The following is a 20,838-nucleotide window of genomic DNA, read 5'->3' as shown; positions in this document are numbered from 1 at the left end:
TCGTGAGACCCTACCTGGAGTCTTGTGTCCAGTTCTGGAATCCTCAAGATGAGGAGGGTATGGAGCTGTTGGAACGGGTCCAGAGGAGGCCACGGAGATGATCCGAGGGCTGGAGCAGCTCTGCTCTGGGGACAGGCTGAGAGAGTCGGGGTTGTTCAACCTGGAGAAGAGAAGACTTCAGGGAGACCTTAGAGCAGCTTCCAGCACTGAAAGGGGCTCTAGTAAGGCTGGGGAGGGGCTCTTGATCAGGGAGGGCAGGGAGAGGATAAGAGGAACGATTTTGAGCTGCAGGAGGGGAGATTGAGATGAGCTTTTGGAAGGAAATGTTTTGCTGTGAGGGTGGGGAGGCCCTGGTCCAGGTTGCCCAAAGAAGCCGTGGCTGACCTCTTTTTACTCAGATTTGCAGGGATTAGGAAGTTCTGTCTCCAGTGTTTACAAGGACAAACAGATTAGTTACGGAATCTTGAACAGATGGGAAACTGGAAAGGTCTGGGATGTGCACTTCGGGTGCACAGTGGGTCTTGGAAGAGGTCTGTTCTCTCCACCTCACCTGGGTTGTGCTGCAGAGCTGCCAGGATGGAAGTTGTCTTTGTGCAGTTGTGGAAACGTTCCATTTGATGCTTTTTCTTGAGGAAATATTCAGCAAAATTAATCTACTCTATGGCTGCTGGTGAGAATTTAACCCAGGTTAGTCCAGCTGCATCCAGTGCTGCTGAGATGTGCCCCTTTGGGATCTGCAGAGTGCCTGAATGCTCGATTGTGGGACAGGAACCTCACGGGATGGGAACGTCTTCTGTGAACTCTTGTTGTGTTCCTGTGAGTGGTGGCATCGCTTGCAGTTGGTGTCATTCAGGAAGGGAAAATCTCCCTGACTCCAATGCGGTCTCTATGGACAGGGAGATTATGGAGTCAGTGCAGAAGCCCAGAAACTGTGTTTGTAACTCTTGTGCCAGTCATAAGGGACAGGGAGTATGCAGAGGGATGCAGAGCCCTTGCTCTCCTGCTCTTTCTGCTGCTCCCCATGCTCTAGGAGGAGGAGGGTGGATGTTGGAGCTGGGTCATGGTTCTATCCAGGGTCCTGCTGTCAAACTCGTGACGAGAAGTCTTGTAGGTGGTGGCAGGTCTGTGCCTGGATGGGCAGAAGGAATAGTGGGAGAGTGAGCTGCTCAGCTTGGGTAACAGCAGTGGTGGGAGCCAGAGCTTGCTGGAGGCAGGTTTGAACAAGCCGCTTCACAAACCGCACAGAATCCTTTCCAGCACAGCTGTTGTTTCAACACTGCTTCAGTCTCTGTAACACCCCCTACCTGTTGACAGTGAACCACAGGCTTGAATTTATCTAAAACTGATGTAATTTGGGATAAAATCACAAGAACTGATGGCAGAGATAAGTCGCTTTGTGTATTGTGTTGCTCGTTATCCCCAGCCGCCAAGATGGATAAGAGGCAGCCAAGGCTGGTTGCATCCCACCCCATCCCATCCTGTCCCATAGCACTGGGAGTCTTTCTGCAGGAGCAAAGGCCTGTTTATTCAGGTTTACTTGATTGTGCAGCATGTCAGTACTTCCCACATTACACAAATGATGGAGCTCATTAATCTCCATCTACCATAATTAAGACTGTTTAGATCTGCAGTACAGTCTATGGGTTTCTGTTAGCAGGGCCTTGGGGAGCAGTGGATCTGTGTTTTCCCTCCTTTCCCAGTCCTAGGTCTTTACCCAGCAGAGCTAATGATCCAGCAGGCCCTGTCCCTGGCATCCTGGTGGTTGACATGCTTGCTGGAGAGTTATGAAAAGGTCGTTTCAGGGATGGAGTGTTATGGAAAGCTGTCGTGTTGCATGGGAGACAGGATGAGAGCAAGGCAAACCCAATCTGTTATGAGAACGTAGAATTGTTCCTGTGTGTGCTTTGCACTCTTACTGAAACATAGAATAGATCATTGAAATGTTCTGTGTTTGGATCTAGAGTTTCTCTTCTATATCCTGCTGGCTCTAATTCCAGTTGTGCAGCTCCTCTAAAGAATCCCTTCAATGGAGTCATGTCAGATAAGGACTGAGTGGCGCGTGCAGATTGGGAGCAGTCACAGTTTCTACACAGCACCTCCAACAGCTGTTTGCGTGCTGTAGTGTCCTGATTTTGATGTAGAATCATGGACTCATGGAATGGTTTGGGTGGAAAGGGACCTCAAAGCCCATCCAGTTCCACCCCTGCCCAGGACAGGGATACCTCCCACTGGATCAGGGGCTCCAAGCCCCATCCAGCCTGGCCTTGAACCCCTCCAGGGATGGGGCAGCCACAATGACTCTGAGCAGCCTGAGGCCTCCCCACCCTCACAGGAAAACATTTCTCCCTAAGATCTCATCTCCATCTCCCCTCTTACAGCTCAAAATGGTCCCGCCTCGTCCTGTCCCTGCACTCCTTTGATAAAGAGCCCCTCCTCAGCTTTCCTGGAGCCCCTTTCAGTCCTGGAAGGCTGATTGGAGGTAATTTTACGTGGTAGTAATTTAAATTCTGCACAAGATAATCTGAACCAAAAGTTAATTTTTCATTTTTCTTAAATATCATTTTCTCCCTTACTCTTCGAGGTTTTGGGGTTGGTTTTTTTTGCACCCTTTCTGGCTTTTTTAGCTGTAGCTATGAAGAGAAAACCGAAGGAGACAGAGCAGCAAATTAAAATGTGTGCCCTGGCACTGTGCATCTCTGTGTAGTCTTTCATTTGAGCACCTTGAAAGGAGACTACTTTTTTAGAGGTAAGTGCTAATCATCTTCCAGAAGAGAGGCTCCTCAAAGCTGTGTGAGGGTGGCCACCTAGATCTGGATGCACTTCAGTTTGCCTGCTCTGCTGAAGTCCTGCCATCCTTTGGCATCGTTTTCTTTACAGGGAAGATCTTCAGGCGTGTTGGTAGTGTGGAAGGAAAAACAATTCCTACAGCTGTTAGGATCTGGCTCTTTCCCATGCACGGAATGCTGATACTTCCCATGTTATGAGTCGTTATGTTACTAAGAAGGACTGAAGGATGAGGCTTCTAACTGGTTTATATGACTGCCTACACGCTGGGATGCGCAGAACTTCTGCTTGGTAGCAGTGGCTGTAGAAGTAATTTTTCATGTTACATGTTTTAGTTCATACAGCTTTAAACTAACACAAGTGCTCTGTTTTTCAAGGAAATACTGGGGGCCCAGCCTTGGAGAAATGTTTCCTTCTGACCGTGTTACACGCAGCCTTGTGGACCGCTGTGCCAAGGGGTGAGTTATTCTTTCATTGCTGGAAGAACTTGTTTAGCATATGCAATATGCAAAAGGAGGGAAGCTGAGCGTTGGAGCCCATTACCTCTGTGCACTTACAAGAAAATTATCCCATGAAAAACAAACTCCTCTGCTTAAACGCTACTCATAAACTAGAAGGCACCTAATTCTACCTTAATGGGTGAAATTGCTACTTGATGGAGAAATAAAACCAATACTATTAAAATACTGAGCCAGTGTAAATGGTAACAGGTTGGAATCTATTAAGTGCATGCTATTGTGGGAGCTGGGGAAGCTGAGTTTGTGGTGTTTTTTTAATTATACCTGTGGTTTATGAGAATTGCCATGTTTTTTTCTGTTTTTCAGAGCAGTTCTTTCCATCAATGGACAAGAAAATGATTAAATTTGGTGTAAGCATGTGAAGCACAGGAGAGATCCCTTTAGTGGAAAAAGGAGAATGAATCAAGCATAGCAGTAGGCATTTTTCACTGTGCTTTCCTTTCCTTATCCACTTCCAGGTGTCTGTAAGATGCTGCTGGGCTCTGCTATCCTGCAGGCTAATTTAATGTTCAGTATTTCGTCCTTAACAGGCTACTGGAAGGATGGAAGGGCTCAAGAATGGTGAAACACATCATTAAAACTTGAACAGATGAAATATGAAAGTCTGAGGGAGGTTTACAGCATGGAATGGTGTTGGAGATGTGAAGGGTACGGAATACTTTGTAATGATGATTATAAAATGTAGGGGGAAAACCATCCCCAGTGATAATATAATGAAGTAATGATTGCTACTAACAATCCAGACGTCTCACTGGGCTCCTCTGTCTCGATGGGTCTGTACTTGGTTACGTTAGCGAAGTTTTCGTTCAGACCATCTAACAGCTTCGAGCCGTGCGTGTTCACCTGAGCTGTCTCCTCACCAGAGGGCAGCATTTGATTAAGTGTTTAAAAGCTGGCTTTTTCCCCAGAAATGCAGAAAATCCATGCTGATCACTTCACTAACACTTTCACCAGTGGTCTCTGCCACAAGTGTCCAGTTCTGTTTGTGGGGCTGGAGCCTGGACCACGGTTTGGCTTGAGACTGTGAAAGCGATCAAGGGTTTATTCCACTGATAACTGTGGAGAGAGTTCAGATGAATGTATTATTTCAGGTGTGTAGAAATGACACCCTGCAGCCTCTGTCTTCTGTCCTTAACCTTTTCAATGTACGTAAATTCATATTTTAAATTTTGTAAAAGAATAAAATATTCATACATTTGCTTGTCTACTAGCCCTTCTCTTTTAGTTTTGTTTCTATCACTGCTGCTCTTCAGGTCCTGTCAGTATCATTGTCTTATTCAGCAGAAGCCTTGGTCGCTGCAGAGTCTCCACAGGCCTGGGTGGCTGGGCATCTGGGGAGTCCGTCTTGGTGCCGGAGGCTGAATCTTCCCTTGTGCTGGTGGTGGTTCCTTGGTGGCAGCTTTTCCAGCCCCTTTGAAGAGCCTGCTAACAGCTCCAAGCTGCCTTCTCGGGTCCAAGGATGCAAATGGCCATAAGACAGCTCACCTGGACTGCACAGGTATCCTTTGAGAGGTGTGATTTGGCGATTAGGGTCAGACAAGCAGGTATTTTCTGATTCATGACTAGCCAAGAAACACCATTTTGCCTCTCCGAACTAGGTATGTCAAATGAAAAGTGACTCCTGCCACTGAGCATTAAGAATCTGTCTGAGGAGACTATGTCACCTTTGGCTTTCTCTCCAATTGTGGGGGAGGGAGAGGCTGTTAAAAAGGGCAGTTGAACTGACCTGAGACTTGAAATGCCTTCTGGAGGTGCACATCCTCTCTAGAGAAAGCATTTGAGTGATGAGACATCTAATTCAGATGTGTCTAAAATTAAGTGGCGTAACCTGGCCTCCACGGATGCACATGTCACTTTGAACAGTGATTCCAGTGCGTTTCCCTGGTGAACAAGAAACAAGACGTGACCAGGGTCTGTACTGGAACCATTACTTGTGCTGGGAAATGCTCTGGTGGTTTAACAGATTCCATTTACTCACCAGGTTAAGCGGCATTGGCTTGGGTGAACTCGTCGTAAATGCCATCTTTGCTGGGATTGCTGCGGGGACAAGCTGGATCCTGAGGATACGTGTACGTAGCCTGCACCTACACTCCAAGGGCACAGCCCACTTGGAAGCCGAGCCGTGGTTCATCGCGTTGTGCCTCTTGTTGTTCAGATGCTGCCTGCCAAGTGGGTGGATTCTTCTTTCCTCTTCTGAGCTGTGTGTCTCCAGTGCTGACTGCAGCCTTGTGGTTAAGGCTGTTCCTGTGAAGTTAGTGAAACAGAAGGATTAATGTGGATGACAGGAGATGTATAAATGGAACATCGTTATCGTTATCTTTAGAATTACATCTTTCACATGCCAGGTAAATCCATGCGGCAGTTAAGCATTTTCCCCCTATGACATTATCGCAAATGTCATTTGCTGCTTTCAGACTGTTTTAAGCAAGCTAAATCCAGCAGCCAAGCGAGAGAGCGGTGTTTGTAGCATCATGTATGTATTTCTGGCTGGAATAGATTGTCACAAGCTAGGCTTTCCTCAGGCCTTCAAGAAAAATTAATCACTGCATCTTTTTGTTAACTGTTGTTAAATAATTTTCTTATTCTGTGCCTGTTTGTCTTGCAGCTTTGCGGGTGTGGGGGCTGACATGTGGTTTGGAGTTGGTTGGGGAGCTCTCATGGTTTGCATGCAGTGCAAGATACCTGCTGCTTCTGTCCTGATCGAGAGTTTTTGGCTGGTGAAGTCCTCCCTGCTCAAAGCATGCTCCTGCAGAGGGGGAGGAAGGAACCATTGGTAGCAGCCCTGGGAACTAGAACTTGAGGGATAATTCAGTAACATCTTCAGTCCCTTTTTGTACATCCTGGCTGGTTAAACTCTTGCTGGCAGGCGAGTGAAGTACTGGGGTGCCACTGAAGAGCATCATCAACGCAATGGTTGTGTGGTCTTTAACCAACGGTAGAAAGAAACACCACTTTTTTCCTTTGGGCTGAGATATTTAATTTGGTCATTAACTTAGATTGCAAACCCCATGTACCAAGAATTTATAACAGTTGTTTCTCCCCGATTTATTACTTGTCACTGTTTTCTGCAGTCAGGTTTCACTTGTTGCTGGCAGGCTTGACAATAGGCTTAATAAACCCTCAAAACAGGGAAAAGCTCATTCAATTAGGTATTAGAATTGTGTAATTTCACAGCTTTTTGCAGGGCATCACCGGCCCCAGGGAAGAGATGGACGCAGAGGTACCGCTGGCAGCCTTTGGCCTGGTACTGGGAGAGTCCCGGTGAGTAAATCTGTCATTACACTGGTAGGACGAGGCCCAAACGCTTCTGCTGCAGCAGCCTTTTCACCACTGAAGCGGATTAACAAGCAACGCAGATGCCAGGGACAAAGTGCCAATATTTGTTAACAGATGTGATCCTTGTAATGTAGCATGTGTTCTTAATTTGGCACTGCTTGACACCGGGAGGATCGCTGTCAATAAGGTGTTGTTAGCTCCATCCAATAGGCTTTCCTCCCAAACCGGTTGGTATCCGTACTCCGGTTGGAACTGGCATCCTACCTTGCGGGTGGGCACTCTGCCACTCCGACAGATGGGCATGACAGGAGAGCAGCGGGGGAAACTCTGAACTCGTCCAAGCTGAGTATTTGGGGCCAAACAGTCTCTCCACAAACACAGCACAGGCAGATTCGTCTTATTGTCACTGGGGAGCCAGGCACATGGTCACTTACCTAATGTTTTAAGCTTTCACATTCTCAGATGTTGCTTCCAGATTTTGGCTCTAGAAGGATGAAGACTGGTGCTAAAAAAGACATCTAGGCAAGAATTTAGAATCATAGAATGGTTTGGGTTGGAAGGAATCTTAAAACCCCATCCAGTTCCACCCCTGCCATGGGCAGGGACACCTCCCACTGGATCGGGGTTCTCAAAGCCTCTCAACCTGACCCCATAGCAGAGGTGCTCCAGCTCTCAGCTCATCTCTGTGGCCTCCTCTGGACTCGTTCCAACAGTTCCATGTTCTTCTTCTGTTGGGGATTCCAGAACTGGACACGACTCCAGTGTGGTCTCATGAGGGTGGCGCAGAGGGGCAGAATCCCCTCCCTCACCCTGCTGGCTGTGCTTCTTTTGGTGCAGCCCAAGACACATTTGGCCTTCTGGGCTGTGAGTGCACATTGCCAACATTTGCTTTTGGAAAGAAACTTTGGTGTTCAGCAAAGAAAATCTGGACTGAGGCGGTAGTGTTCCTTGTTAAGTGGGTTGATGCCAGGCTGCTGTTCATGTTGACTCCCAATTAAGTATTTACGGGAGAATGTTTCACACAGTATTTCCTTTCTCTGGTTTAAAAATTAAATCATGTTGAATAGGATGTGTTTCTGTCTCTGAGTCTCTGGAGCAAAGCCGAGGTCTGCAGCATCAGTGAGAAGGCAACTGAGTTATTTGAGGAATTACTTGCTTGGCTGTTTTTAAGAAGGGAAAACATAGATGCTTGGGGAATGTATTTTTAAAGATTTAAAAATCTAAAAAGGGAGTTATTATTAAGGAAGGGGTTTCTCTGTAAAAAACACACTATCACAAGTGCTGCTCATATAATCCCAGTTAACCACTTACCTTTACTTGCAGATAGAATTGGTTTATGGGGTTAGTTAGGAAAAAAAAATACTAACTTAAAAGTAAGCAAAGTTGTGAGATATTTTTGCAGGCATTTCAGTGCTTTGTGTTCAGTAGAAATTGTAGCAGATGTGTCTTGGGCCTTGGACGTCTTTCTGCAGCCAAATGGACTTCCTCATGGTTTGTAGCAGTGTGTTGTATGAAGAAACTTCCTGCAGGCGGGAGAGAGAAGCTCCTTCTCTAACATGATCAGTACAGTTCAGGTGGTTTTGTAAGGCTGCAGGGTGGTTTTGTTGCAGTTTTTCAGGATCTGTGTTACCAGCAGAGATCCGTTTAAGTAAGAAATGCTGAAAAATACATCTGCCTTGGTGGAAAAAGCACATCTCTGCCCGGGCACTTGTGCTTCCCGTCCGAGACGTGAGGGATGGAGCACGGGCAGCGGCCAGGGAGCCCCTGCAGGGAGCAGAGGTGGTAGGTCTTACACACGCAGGATGCTTCTGTCACCCAGACTCTGCAGTATGGGCACGTTCTCCTACCCCTGGAGAATTCTTGAGCTTCTGTAGCCTTTGATACAGATGCATACGGTAACTTGTTGCCAATTTTGTGCAATTAGGGCATACAAAATGGTTTCCCTGTTCGGAATGTTGCATGTGCTGCGACACTAATTAGGGGTTTCTCGCCTTTACATGCATGCCTGGCTGCCATTAATATTAATGGCAACTTTGCCCAAGCACAAGGGAAGACAAGACCCATGTAACTGTGACTTCAACTTCTGTCTCAGGAATTCCCTGTGTAGTTGGTTTTGGAACCTGCTGGCTTGCTGTTTACTGAACCTTCCTGGTGAAGGTGGTAGCATGGAGATGACATAGTGACCTTTCTAAGGGGGGATTTTGATTAACTCTTTTTCTTTCCCCTCTGTGTCTCTGTGGTTTATTCGTGTGGTTACGTTACAAGCTTTTGCAGCTATTAAAAAGCCACATTCGATGCATATTTAATCAGTTTTTTTCCTCTAACGAAGCTTCTACTATAAATAAAGACCCCAACCTTCAGTGGCTTCGGTGGTTCTACACTGACTTCATGTTCTTGCAGGAGGTACATCATGCTGTCTCCTGAAGTTAAAAGGGGAGAGATGACTCTTGGTATTTTCAGAAGAGAGATACAGGCTATGGGGTAATAAAATTCTGCTGGATCCTGGGATTTCGTATAGATTAAGAGGGAATCAGGACAGGCATGCAGTGCTCTGTGAAGGCATCCAAGCAAGCCAGCTCCAAGGGATGGAAATGGAGGAGGTAGAATGCTTTGCTTTGGGCCTCCATCTCACTGCCAGGTGGTTGCAGGGGTGAGCAGAGCGAAGCAGCGAGGCATAGGGTGGTGCAAAGTGGTTCTTGGAGAAAGGCAGCTTCTCCAGAAGATGGGAAGGCACTCGGACAGTGGTCGCTTGTGCTCAAAAGTCACTTGAAATGGTCATTAAGATGCTGATGATTAGGATAAGTGATGTAGGTTGGGACAGGATCAGGCTCTTAGCAAAGACCACCAAGAAAGACAAAACATGGGTGTCAAGGACAACAGATGAAGAGGATTTACAGCTTGAGCTTTCATCTCATGGACCTAAAAGAGAAGCTGTTTTTTTGAATCACCCATGCTCCTAGCTGCACGTACATTCCAATCACTGGAGCTGGTTGCATGTTAGCTTTTGGGTGTAGACATGCTGAGCTCTTTGCTTAAACTTAGCTTTGGGGATACTTGAGCAAATTCTCAGTGCTCTAAGTGAGTGAGGCTATGAGTGAATGATTCCAGCTTCACAAGTCCTTTTCCCACCCAGCTGAAGGAGAACAATCATATTGGCTAAAACGCAGGGCTGAAATGCAATGACAATCCACAGGGCTGTGGAGGTCAAGAGAAGACTGGAGACATGAGTGATGGGGTGTTTTTATTCAAGGAAAAGAGTGAGCCTTTTGTGCGACGTTCTCAGTGTGCATTATTTCCTGACTGAGCACATCATGGGCTGAAGCATCCAAAGGGTGACACTAGTTTGATGACATTAGCAACATTTCAAATGCTGAATTCTGGCATAAGGACGAGCTAGCAGCTTCTTCCACCTGGAAGACAAGATCTACAACAAAATACCAGTAGAAATAATTGCCCTTGTTCCTCAGAGATAGGGTTTAAAATTATTAGCATCGACGTATTCTCTGAAATTTCTCAGCACTTCATTAATTCTTGAGACTGTGAAGGCTGAAAAAGGAAAGAATGTCTGCATTAGATGAGAGTTTGTATAAATTACCCTCTAAAATGCACCTAAAAATGTAGTTGAAGGCACAGATCCCAAGGCCAGTTGGCTTTTCTCTTAATTTCTCTTCAATTATCTTGTCTTAGGCTTGTGCAAAATTTAATTGGACCAGTGAAAATATCTCTTATCAATATATTTAGAGTGGGAAAAAAAACAACAAAAAGGGGTGTGTGGATACATATATGGTAGAGGCAGAGGCAGGTGTGTGTGCTGTGGAACCCAAAAAAGCAAGACAGGCTGGGGGTGGTGTCCCAGAAACGTCATCAGAAATGGGCACAGATGTGAGGTTCTGAGGAAGGTTTTTAGTGAGATTAAATGGCTTGAGCAGCTCCTTCTCCCAAGTCTTAAAGACCACAAATCTTAACTGTGGATTGATGAGTTATTGTGATTTTTTTCTTGTAAGTGATGCATGTGGAAGTGAGTCATAGACTCATGGGCTGGTTTGGGTTGGATCACCCCCTGGATCACATTGCTCAAAGCCCCATCCAGCCTGGCCTCGAGCACCTGGAGGTGTTGTGCTGCAGTGAAAGTGAGGGTGTTTCTCAGGTGGTGCTGATCTCGGTCTTGTTTTGGGAGTGGTTTTGCTAACAGTTGCCCCTTCCCGATGAGCGGAGCGGTTCGCCGGAAAAGAGTCAGGGTTGGGGAAACAAGGAAGCAAGTTGCTTAATCCTGGTGTAAGTTTCTGAACAAATGCTACGGAGAAGGTAAATTGAGCTCAACAAAACATTAGATTAAACTCATTAGTAATTAAAAACAACAACAGCTGCAGTCTGAGGAAAAATGCTGGGGATACGTAAAGCTTTGCCATTAAAATGTATAGACAGTGACCCTCTTTAAATTCATAGAGAATGCTCTTTACTCAGCTATAAAGGTTTAATGCAACTTAGCAGATCTGAGTTACTTCAGGAGAGCTTTAATGCTTGGCAGGTCTCTACATTTTATTTATGATATCAAAGCTGCGACTCAGATTTTTACTCAGTGGAAGACATAAAAGAGATTCAGAAGTCATCCAAATCATCTTGTAATTAGTGTTACTATGCACGCCCAAGACATTAAAATGTTAACAGTGTTAGAATCGTGTGCTTTGGAATACAGAGTGAGGGCTTTATTAGAGAGAAACGCACTGCAGATGTCATCCGCCCTAATTGAGGACACTGGGTTGCCTGCTGCTCGTTCTTATCAGCGGTTCAGGGTCTTTTTAATTTATTCATTTTCCTTACTGCTAGAATCTGCTCTCATTATTAGTCTGTCTTGTCACTCATTTGCATTTCAAGTGCTGGGACTGTGGGGTACCAGCGAGCTGCCTTAGAAGCACACTTCAAGGGGTTACTCTATCAAATAGCAGCACAGTATCACAGCGAATTTGACATCTGGGTTATCTTATTCCCAGATGCTCCACGGTGTCATTAGCAGGATTAATCTTAGCTTTAATTTCATAATGATTCTTATTCTAATATATGTGAATGAACACAAAGTCTCTTGACTCATTATCACCAATTTACCCAAGATATGTAATCAGGCTCTTACATTCACCAACATTTATTTTTGCTAATACATCGAAAATTGTAGATTAAGCAAACACAGTTAGTTCCAGCTGAGTGGGTGCCTAGCGAGGTAGCACTGGAGTATTTGTGTTTTAATTAGAGTATATTAATGGTAGCGTCTTCCAAATATGCACTGGCCAACGTTTTCCTGCAGAAAACAGGATGTTTATCATACGTGTGATGTCAGATTTTGAATTTACACCACAGCACCTTTCTCTGGCTATTGGTTATTTGTGACTGTTTAGAAATTACTCAAAATCTCATTTTCTAGGATGATTTTAAGCTTTAAAGATCAGAGCACAACATTTTATTACGAAACATTCCTTGACATCCCAAAGCAAACAAAATTGGATTTTTTCAGTTAAATTAAAAATTAAACCCGAATACATTTTGTACTGAAACTTTTCTCTGTTCCTGTTCTCGGATGGACCGCAATATAGAATGCAGGTTATTTTTACAGCATGAAAGTCACTTCCACATCCTACGGAGCTTCAAACTCTCTTGCATTTTTAAATTGTGAGGAGAAGGCAAAATGTGAAATTCCTCTGCACTTTCTTACGGCGTCGGCCCGAGTTTTCCATTTGCCAGCTGTTGTAGCGCAGCAGCGAGTAGTCGTTCATTATTGATGGATAAAATGTTCAAACATTTAAAGAAATGAAAGTCAGCTTTGAATTTTTAATTAATTAATTAAAAGTACCGCAAATGCCAGCTTGTTAATTGCTTTGCACCTGCAAGCCAACACAGGTTTTATGCACTCTTTCTTTGAATATTAATTTTTTTTGCATGTCTTCATAATGCTTGGGAAGTCTCCCCTGCAAACATATTAGTAAAGAGTAAATATTGAATCTAAGACAAAACTCACGGCTTCATCTTTCACTGTACACAGAATAGGATTTAAAGGAGGATTTAGATTTCCAAGGCTTCTAATTAAGTAGTGATAATCAGGCTTTCTGCTGAGGGTCACTTCCTGGGAGTAATTTGAGTTATTAAAATGCATGTTTTTATTTGTTCTGCTTTGCGAGCTAAAACTGATCCCTTTTAATATAGCAGCAAATATGCAAATTGGTGTTTCATTATATTATGCAATTTATGGCAATCTTCTCTAATTTACTGAAAGGGCAAGAGTCTGACCTTGTCAGTCAACTTTTTTTTTTCCTGGTAAGCTAAACTAATTATGTGGATCTTTTTATGAAACTCTGAAAGTATGCAGCACGGTAAAAAATGTGACAAATTTACCTTGATTATTTGCCAAGATGGCCTTCGATTTTGCTGGAATCCTCCTGCCGGGTGATGGATAATTTAAACTTGCATACGGGAGCCAATTTGTTTCAAGGTTGGAAAATGGCTTCCTTTTTTTCACAGAAATCCTGGAAAGAGCATCTGAACTCGTTGAAATAATAAATGTCAGGACTTGAGCTGTGGACTAAAAAAAAGTTCATTAAAAATACTTGCATGATGTATTAGGAATTGATCTTGTGATTGTTCTTTGTGCACTCTTTCAATACAGCTTTTCAGACAGGATTTTATTAGTGATATGATGTGGTTTCACTTTTCTTTCAATATCTTGTCTTTTCAGATTGAACAAAGTCGCCATTCTTGAAGCTCGTTTTTTCTCCTCTGCACAGAAGCGCAAAGGAAGTTCTTCTCTGTCTAAGCCAGGACAGCTTGGCTTGGTCTCCAGAGCCTCGCAGGGTGGTTCTACAATCACTTACAGTGCGGTAAATATCCCATCCTTGCCACCCCACAGGCTGATTGGCCCACTCAGTCCCAACAGGATCCTTTCGACTCCTTTCGAAGGGACCTCAAAGACCATCCAGTTCCACCCCTGCCCTGGTCAGGGACACCTCCCACTGGATCAGGGGCTCCAAGCCCCATCCAGCCTGGCCTTGAACCCCTCCAGGGATGGGGCAGCCACCCCTGCTCTGGGCAACCTGGGCCAGGGCCTCCCCACCCTCACAGTATTTTACTGGATCGTTTTGCTGTGTTTTTTACTTTGGCTAAAGAGGCTGATTTGAGTCATGTGACAGCACTAGGAGGGGTGCAGGAACAGCACCGTGAATATTAAAATCCTGAAAGTCTCTGAGCTGGAGTGGTTAGAGCTGGTCAGTAACCCTGAACTGAGGCAGGAATGGGAATACGTGGCTTGTTCCCCACACGTTTATCCTATTTGTTCTTACAAATTCTTCTGTGAAGGTTTCACATCTCTAGTCACCCTCTTTATTCCCTAAAACTAGTTGGATTTTTTCTTTCCTACATTGCAGGTCTGGCTGACTCCTTCCTTCCAATTCTGCCAAGACCCACTGACAGACTTCCTTACGCTGGAAGAAAAGAGAAGTAGGAGGTTGATCTCCACTGGGGTTTAATCCATGAAGTTGAACACAACTTCCCCTTGACCACGGTGACTGATATAACATTGCACTTATCACTTGCTCTGATGTAACCTCTCCTGCTTGTGTTTAAACACACCATGGATTTGTCATGGAGGTGAGTCCCTAATTCTGTGTATCAGCTAGAAAACACAGGCTGTGATACGATGTTTGCACACTGATCTCTTGGCTACAGCTTGGGCTGGAGCTAACACAGCAGCATTCATTGCCCTCCACAGTTAAAGCTCACTCTTTCTTGGTTACAGTGGTCTGGCTTCTGTAGGCAAAACATTCCAGGTTACACCGTGTGGTCTTGTGTGATGGTGAATGAAATCAGTGACTGGGTTAAAACCATGTTCATCCTTTCCTTTTCAGAGTGAGGAGCATCAACGTATCCACAGCCTACTTTAATGAGAGCTTTGGCTTCTCCAGATCTTGTGGATTTAGGTCTCTCTTTATTTAAGTGTACTCTTGCAATCTGGCATGAAGATCCATGCTCAAACTGTGACAGCAATTGTTTTTCAAAGCCAACTTCAGCCATGAAGCGATGTATCCATGGATTTCTTTGTCTTTTGGGAACCAGCATGAACAATTGGCATCTTCTGATAAGGTGGTGAATTTCGGCGATGTCAAACCTGACTGGAGAGAAGGAAATCCTTTATACTGAACAATAAATTGGGCTCTTAATTACTTAATTCCCAGGCACATAAAGGAGTCCTGCAAGGGCTGGCAGAGCAGCTGAAGAACTCCCGGGCTCAGGCTTTTTAGTACCATTATCTTCTAATTGCTGGTTGGCGCTGGGTTGTGCTCAGTGCTCCCAAGGCGGGTCGGCGGGATGTGAGCGTGAGCGGGGAGGATGCCTCGGCAGCGATTTCTGCATGGGTTTGATAGATAGAAAAAGGCAGTAAGAGTTTATTATCAGAGTATCACTGTTCCAGGGCAGGAGGGGGGCTGGAGCACATGAATTCCCTTGCTGATGAGTGAAAGGAATAAAGCTGGCAGAAGAAGAGCAGCAATTCGAAGGCAATAATTTAGGAAGAAGGTGGAAAGATTTGCTCGTATTTGGCAGATTTCTCGTTTTGCTGGTGACTGTCAGGAGGAAGGTGGGTATCACTAATGAGGAAAAAAATTAGCAGTGTACTTAATGTTTCATTTTAATGTCCCTTCCTAAGTGAACCTCCATTTAATGTTTAAAGGGCTAAAAATGCTCAGTACGCATCAATAAAACAACATAGTTTTAACTTCTAATTAAGTTTTAACTTTGAATACACACAGATGTCAAAACCACCACTTTAATTAGTGTCTTTTTTGTTATTTAGCAATTAGCTAACTTATTTGTAATGAGTAAGAAGACGACTGGGGAAAAAAAATGGAACTGACTGCCAGTACAAATCTTCAGGCTGCCCCTCTGTCATGTTTTTAAAAACAATGATGTATGTATTTATTTTAGTTTAATCTTGCTCCCTTGTTTCATTAGGATGCTCCTATAGGTTAGAGTCTCATGTTCAGAATGCTGGATGCTCCTGGCCAGGCATGTTAAACCAGGTTAGTACAGAACTTGGCTCTTGGTCTAGGTAACCTGTATTCAGAAATTCTGATTAAGAAGTTGAAATGAAAATTAAAATAATTAAGAAATTAAAACTGAACTGCCTATTGCCAAGGGCTTTTCTAATTGTGAAAGTGTCTGTTTATCTCTGTGTTACTCTTCCTGCCCCTGAACTTGTTTATTTTAATAATATTTTGGAAGCTACGAAAGTACTGTCAGAATTCATATTGATGTGCTTTGATTAGGACAGGCTTCTAATTGCAAGCAGTTAACATCGAACCTGTCACAATGTCTTGAGTGGAATGATAGCGTTTAGTCATTATTAGCATGCTGTTTGCAATGTTATTGTGAGGGACTTACGTGGGTTTTATGATAAATTCTTAATTTAAGGGTTTATAACTCAAACTGAAACGTGACGTGCAAATTCTGGATTTTGATTTGAGTGTCATTTCTGGTTTTAAAACAAGCAAACAATAAACCAAGCTCCATGTGAGCATTTAATAGGGAAGAACTGGAACTCCTGCCAGAAAATGACCTTTTCTGCAGAGGCTCTGTTGTTATTCTCCTTGCTTAACAACCCTGCCCCAAAATGCGCGCACTGGAACAAAGGAAAAACCTTAATTTAATGGTAAGCTTTTTGAGTGCTTTGCCTGTAAACCAGAGAATTTTAGAACTTTAGGAAGAGAACTTTACAGAAGTTGGAGGGTGGGGGCTTGTTGCCGAGGAAGCCTCTTCCACTCGAGCATTCCGTTGCACGTAGGGATTCTCTGCAGTGTTACAAAATTTACTGCCGACCCCTAAAAGGGGGAGCTGTTTTACCGAACTGTTGGGGAGAGAAAAAAGGGCAAAACTGTATTTCTTGCCTATAAATACAGTAGGCTCTCAGGAAAAATGAAAATCCCACGAATCCCATTAAATCCATCAGACTGATCTGGTCCTGCAGAGGAAAGAAGTTGGACTTAGCCAGAAAGAAATCATGGTCTTACAGCCAAGAGCTGTGCAGGCGTTGTAGAGCTCAGCACTCTGAATTCCACAGGGCAGAATGGCTTCAGAGGGAGCAGACACGTTTGTGTGGAGTCTTCTTATACGCTAGTCAGAAAGGGTTTGAGCGTGTCCATGTCTCTCCCAGCATTCTGTCAGTTACCTTTGGTGACCGCAGTCTTAGGAAGAAATGCTTTCCTGTGAGGGCGGGGAGGCCCTGGCCCAGGTTGCCCAGGGAAGTCCTGGCTGCCCCATCCCTGGAGGGGTTCAGGGCCAGGTTGGATGGAGCTTGGAGCAACTTGATGCAGTGGGAGGTGTCCCTGCCCATGGCAGGGGTGGGGTGGGACTGAATGGGCTTTGAGGACCCTTCCAACCCAGACCATTCCATCATTCTATAACTGGTGCTGTCCTGATGTCTGCTATCGGTGCCCGCTGCAACACAGAACGCTGTTTTTCTCTTTGATTTTGGCAGTTGTCTTCACTTGGGAGCCAGCAGGTTGGAGAAGAGAACCTGACAATCTGCGTGATGTTAAAGGGTACAGGGAAAATTCAAAAAACCACTTCACTGGGAAGTTTGACGCGTTGGAAACCAAACTGGAAGTGTCGTTTCATTGCTGTGGGACAGTAACACAGAGGAGTTATGGACTCATAGGTTGAGATCTAACTCTTAAGAATGTGGTCCTCGGTTGACAGCTGGTTGAATTCTTTCCCCGACCTCAGCAGTGCTCAGTAAGCTTCTCTGAGGTTCCACCACTTAAGGCCTCGGGTGTGTAAGTTCTTAGGAAGTCCCTTTCACATTTGAACTAGCGATATGTCCTGGCCTGGTATGGACTTTGAGTTACTGCCTTAAAAAATGCAGAACATAAGCTTCACTCACTGATATTTGTGTTCACAACTCTGGGCTGCGTTCTCACCAAGTAATACGGACAGGGAGCTTTTTTTTCTGGAAAACAGGAAAAAAACAAACCTTGTTTACTCAAACCCCATGGACCAGCACACACTTTGCTCCTCAGAACATGCTCCCTCCCTGCAGGCACCGCTGAGGACTGCGGATTGCCCCATGGGAGCAGGAGAGCAGCTTGCTGGGCGCCGCGCTGCCCTTCTGCCCCTGCAGGAGCGGTGTCAAGAGCTGCCTCGCCTGCTGGGATCCTTGCTGCTCAGCAGGGTATGGTGAGAAGCTCATCAGCAGGGACTTGAGCTGGGTTTCCACCTGTGTGGATGTGATGGCGTCATGCAGCAGAAGTGTGGTCCTGCTCTTGCTGGGAATCTCCCAGGTACAAGTTTGTTGCCAAGGCTTAAGGAACGTGGGGAGCCTGCTGCGTACGCTCTGCGTGTGATGGACTGAAGGATGTATTTCACCTGTGTGCTTTTGAAACCCTGGACAAAGTTAGAAGTTCCTTGAATTTCACTGGTGGAGAGAAAGAAAGAAACCCAGAGGTAGGAGTTGACCTGGACAATCTTGAGAGGTGGGCCTGTGCGAACCTCATGGAGTTCAGCGACACCCAGTGTAAGGTCCTGTGTGTGGGTCAGGGCAACCCCAAACACAAATACAGGGTGAGTGGAGAATGGATTGAGAGCAGCCCTGAGGAGAAGGACTTGGGGTGCTGGTGGAGGAGAAGCTCAACTTGAGTCAGCAACCTGTGCTCGCAGCCCAGATAGTCAACCACGTCCCGGGCTGCATCCAAAGAGTTGTGAGCAGCAGGACGAGGGAGGGGATTCTGCCCTCTGTTCCACTCTGGTGAGACCCCACCTGGAGCCCTGTGTCCAGTGCTGGAGTCCTCAGCACAGGAAGGACGTGGAGCTGTTGGAGCAAGTCCAGAGGAGGCCACGGAGATGATCCGAGGGCTGGAGCAGCTCTGCTACGAGGACAGGCTGAGTGAGTTGGGGTTGTGCATCCTGGAGAGGAGAAGGCTCCAGGGAGACCTCAGAGCAGCTTCTAGTATTGAAAGGGGCTCTGGGAAAGCTGAGGAGGGGCTCTGGATCAGGGAGGACAGGGATGGGACAAGGTTGTCCAGGTTGCAAAATGCAGTGGAAGACAGTGTATTTCTGTGCTGAGCTAAATACTTTTCAGTAGTCTGGGGTCCAGCATTTTAATTCTCGCTTACCTGCTTTGATTTAGGTAATGGAGAAAGAGTCGGGGTTCTGCTGTGAAGTGACGAAGGGTTCAAGACAGAGTACCTCAAATTTAAACACGTCTGGGAAGGAAGAATGAAAAATCAAGAAGGAATAAAGGACATCCTAATCAAGCTTCAGGTTTGTACTCTTGTATTTTTCCCACATTAAACCTTGCTCTTTTTGGAGGGGCTGAGGGAGGAGGGTTTATCAATCCAGCATGCAGAGTGACAGTGCTGTAGGAAAGTGATTTGATGCTGGAGAGTTTGCAGGCAGAATTCGATAGCACAAAGGGTTTCAGAAACTATTTTTCTTTCCCCTTTTTTTTTCTTTTCTACAGCAATGATTCGCAGCCATTCATCATAAAGTGCTGAAAATCAAAGAGCAATATTCACGAGCCTCCTAGTACAGTATGTTAAACCCTGATCACTGTCAGGAAGAGGCTGTCTGCAAGGGAAGAGGCAGGTAGCAGCACAGGAAACAAAAAACATGTTGGGAGAAAAGGTACTGAAGAATAAAAGGAGAGAAAATGTGCTAAGAAAGGGGGCCGAGCAGCACTCCTGCAGAATGTTTGTCATGCTGCCATTTTGTTAACAAGAGAGACATTACACCAGTGTAAAATATGTGAGTTCTAGAGGTATGTCTGTTTTCACAGAACCCTGGAGTGACCATGTCTGCCAGGGGTAGACCCTGCTCTTACAAATTGCTTTACTGCATCCCAAAATATCTTAGTTTGAGTTCATTCAATGGATGCTTTATGCAAACATTGTTCAGCCCTGGGCTTGCCTGTGAACGGTTTCCTGGGAAGATTTGATATTCAGAATAGGAACTGTTTTCAGAAGATGTGTAGAAAGTTCAGAATGTGTCTCTGTTCTCTGTCTGGAATATTTTAAGTCTCGGTGTCAGATTTTGAGATGCGCACGCTTGGTTGTAACATCAAAACTCCTGTTCAATGGGTGTTCTGTTGTATTCTTTAACACAGCCCTTTGGTGAGAAGCTGGTCGAGTACAGACCTAGGATATTTCTCGATAGTCAGCGGGAAGCATGTGAGTTTTTGTTTTGTCATTCCAATTTGAGTGAATATTCATGAATTTTCTTCTCAGAATCCTCCTGACTCCAACCTGAGCACTGCTGAGGATGGTAGCATGTGAAGAGGGCAGGGCTTCCCCCTGGGCCTCCTAGCAGAGCACACCTCTGATCTGCCCCGTGGACTCGCACGGTGTCTGCATAGGAGGTGAGTCTTTGCCCAATCCACTCTGGAGCTATTTCCAGCCATTTTCTCTATTTCAAGGGAATATTATGAGAAAATAAAATGCATGTGTGCAAGAAAGAGCTGTCTTGGCAAGCACAAAGTAACAGGTGACCCCACTGCAGTGCTTTGATAGTGAGATTTCTGTGATAAATAAGAATTGAACCCATCATTATAGATAGTAAATTCTGTGTGTTTTTTTAATATCCCGTAATCACCAAAAGCAGGGAAACATTTGGTCTCTGGAAATGGTTTCAGCTTTGGTCCTGTCTCTGTAATTAGAAGTGCTATAGGATATCCTCACCATAGCAGTATTGATCGTGGGGACTGCTGTAATGGTGCAGAGTTAGAGCCATTCTGGAAACCATGCTTGCTCCTCCATAGCCGATATTCAGAGAATTTGCAGTTTTGATACCTCTTGTTGGTCTGGATTCCTTCTACTCTCTGAGTCTAAGAACTACTGCTTGGTGGGGAGGGTTCTGATCGATGCCTGTTGTGATGCTCGGCTTCTCCCGTGTCTCTGGTTCTCGCAGGTGTCACTATCTGGCTAGTTATGAGAGCATGCGAAAAGTTTCTTTCCAACCTAGGATCATTTTATTTCTTAAACCAGCTAGTAGGAATTATCCTCTTCTTTTCTGGGAGGTAATATTGCTTTTAAAACCAGCTCATCATCCGCTAATCCATACTCAAACCCTGTTCGCCACTCTGGGTTAAGTAGAGTGTAACGCAGTTATCCTGCCAGATTGATTGTGTAGAGTTAGATCTCTTACATGTGGGGAGCCCAAGACCCCGGGGTCTAATAGGAATGTTGCCTTCTCCATGAATAATTTATTGTAGCTGCAAGGCTGGGTTCCGTTACAA

At 45.1% G+C, this 20,838-nt stretch overlaps 1 protein-coding gene across 2 annotated transcripts in view; it reads right to left on the bottom strand.

The window, feature by feature from the left end:
- The window catches only part of KYAT3 (kynurenine aminotransferase 3), a 237,203-nt gene extending 218,675 nt beyond the window's left edge, over positions 1 to 18,528 (bottom strand). The window contains exon 1 of one of the 2 annotated variants that reach the window (XM_069862827.1): positions 18,367 to 18,528. The gene's annotated coding sequence lies outside the window, so the exon portion shown is untranslated. Of the gene's footprint in view, positions 1 to 14; positions 110 to 18,366 lie in introns of those variants that run through there. The other variant, XM_069862829.1, reaches the window with a different exon arrangement.
- Positions 18,529 to 20,838: the final 2,310 nt, after the last annotated feature.

The sequence above is a fragment of the Phaenicophaeus curvirostris genome, chromosome 8 (assembly GCF_032191515.1).
Source record: "Phaenicophaeus curvirostris isolate KB17595 chromosome 8, BPBGC_Pcur_1.0, whole genome shotgun sequence".
Classification (NCBI taxonomy): domain Eukaryota; kingdom Metazoa; phylum Chordata; class Aves; order Cuculiformes; family Cuculidae; genus Phaenicophaeus; species Phaenicophaeus curvirostris.
This window is presented reverse-complemented; position numbering and strand designations above follow the sequence as displayed.